Genomic DNA, 2,438 nt, shown 5'->3' with positions numbered 1-2,438 from the left:
CCATAGGGCACTGCTCCTCCAGCTAAGTGAGCATCTTCTGGGGAAAGTTTCCCAACAGAGATTCAGTTGCTGACATTCACCAATGACCCCTCTCTACCAATCAAGCCATACACAGATCAAATACTCCCACAAATGGAGAGATTATGTGACCAACAGTGACCGTGGTTGGTTCATCATCCAACGTGATCCTCTTAAAAAGGTGTCGCTAGGATCCAGTCATTTTAGCAAACAAGAGCGACGGCGTCCACGTTGTGGGGTGGCTGAGATCTAACCCAGAACTGCACCTAGCCAGGCCTTGGCTTTCTCGCTCGTCCCCCTTGCTGAGGGACAGGGGAACCCTTTGTGCATTTCCAGGGCATCAGCTGTGCCAGAAAATATGGACAAAAACACATTATTCTGAGGTTGAAGCAAACACATGAAACTTAAAGACCAACAGAACAATTTGCAAGAATTTTTAATAAAACATATGATGTCAGAGAAATTGTGCTCTTGAAGTGGACCGAGTCCTGGTGTTGTGGGCAGTGAGCCTGCATCCCGCTGACATCAGCGGAGCTTTTTGGAAACTTCAGCCCAAAACTCCCTTTCTTATCGCTGTCTCGAGCTCGGCCGAATCGCCACCGGAACTCACAAGGGGGCTGGAAAGTGGAGTTTTCTTCAGCCGTGCACCTCCCACCCACAGCACGCTGGGGCCCTGTTAGTTAAGGAAGACACGGGTGACAGTGTTGAGTCCTTAGCCAGCAGTGTCGGCCACCATGGGAGCGCCCCTGCCACTTGCTGGGCCCTGGTCACCGGGAAGATGGACATCAGGAGCCTGTGATGGGTACTGAATACTCAGGGATGCTACTGCAGATGGCCAGGGCTGAGGGGGCGGGACTTTGCCAGAATGACCTAGTTTATGTTTATTCTTGTTTTATTTGCTTTGTTTGGTTTGTTTCCCGTAGGCCCCTCGATTCCCATCGTAAGTGAGCCCGCGGCAGGCCTGCCCTAGGCGAGTGGCAGGCGCGGTGGTCGGTAACATTTTCGTATTTGAAGCATTCCAGCTGTTCCCGTCATGACTGGGGGAAGGGACAAGGCCTCTGATTCCCAATAAAAGGTTTTAGCGTCTCATCGGCCCCATGAGTTTTTCTATCTTTTTTTTAAGCCCCCAAAATCATTCTTCATTTTGGTCTCAGAGCGTGGCTTACCGTACCGAACACATCATCCGCACTGTGTTTGACGTTCTTTGGCCAAATTTCGTCTCACTTATAACTAAAAGTGGATTTCTCCTTTGCCTATTGAAATTCTACTTCTGAGACATTCCAATTCTGGAATTTGGCCAAAATTCTTGCTCTTTTATGGTAATAATTTAGAAAAAAAATAGAATTGGAAGTATTGAATTGCTTTTTTACGTCATAGACCAATGCACCTTTAATTTAACTCGGTACATGTGATGTTGACCTTCCATTTTACTCTGACCGGGTCTTTACTGTAACACGCTAATTAATAAATAAGTACGCTCCAGGATACGCAGGACTAAAAGCACAGGGAGTTCTTCATGTTTGCATAAAGATCCTCTAAGGATTTGGGCCTACGTATACTGTTTGGAGGGTGTGGACAGGAAGGAGTGACAGCTGACTGGGGTGGGGGGAGGCCTGCGGTTTTCTCTGCACTTGGTGTGCGGCCCCGCCCCCAGCCCCGCCCCCCGCAGCCCTTCGGAGGAGTTTGGAGGTGTGCCTGTGTGCACTCTGTCTCCTCGATGCTGATATTTTTCACTCCGTGATTTTTCACCCACATTTCTGTGTTGTTAACAAAATTCAACTGAGGTCATTTTAAAGGTCTTATTGGCTTTATTCGGGATTCAGGAATCGGGCAGCGTCCCATCTAGCAGGCAGAGAGGAGCTCTGAGGAGCTGTGCAGAACCGAAGGCTGACAGGCAGAAGCCAGCGGGGACGGGAAACTGTTACGAGGCAAAACGGCACCCTTCATTCAGCGATGGTAGGTGTCTGTCAGGTGGAGTGCCTAATAACGCTGGGTCAGGCAGTTCCTGATGGGCGGCTGAAGTCTCCATTTCTGAGAAAGCAGAAGTTATGCTTAAGTCTCAGTTTGGCAACATGGGACCTAGCATAAGTGACTCCATTTTGAGCCTTTTTGTTTAAACAATGTCTGTATCGATCTCGTGCCTCCAATGGTTGTACACGATTCCGTGGTGAGCTTTCCACCCGCTTTTCTTATCCACTCTCACCGGGCAGCTTGCCCTTGCAGAGATGACACTGCGGTCAAGAGTAAGTGGCCTGGAGAAGCCAGCGCAGCGGGATCAGGTGGAGGAGCGCCAGGCTGGGAGCGGCATGCCCCGAACGGGCGAGTCTGGAGTGTGCAGCCCGGGGTGACCTGTGGTCCGGGAAGCTGGAGGAGAGGTCCCAGAGTCGAGACGGGGCCGAGCAAACTGCCAGCCTCCTGAC

General features: G+C 50.5%; 1 long non-coding RNA gene across 1 annotated transcript; it reads right to left on the bottom strand.

The window, feature by feature from the left end:
- Positions 1-437: 437 nt before the first annotated feature.
- On the bottom strand, positions 438-1,287 carry LOC115295459. Its single transcript, XR_003910407.1, has 2 exons — positions 1,190-1,287; positions 438-691 (listed from the first exon to the last, which is right to left on the bottom strand). It is a non-coding gene; the product is annotated as an uncharacterized LOC115295459 (long non-coding RNA).
- Positions 1,288-2,438: the final 1,151 nt, after the last annotated feature.

The sequence above is a fragment of the Suricata suricatta genome, chromosome 7 (genome assembly GCF_006229205.1).
Source record: "Suricata suricatta isolate VVHF042 chromosome 7, meerkat_22Aug2017_6uvM2_HiC, whole genome shotgun sequence".
NCBI lineage: Eukaryota > Metazoa > Chordata > Mammalia > Carnivora > Herpestidae > Suricata > Suricata suricatta.
Note: the sequence above shows the minus strand (reverse complement) of the source record. Positions and strands in the feature narration are given on the sequence as shown.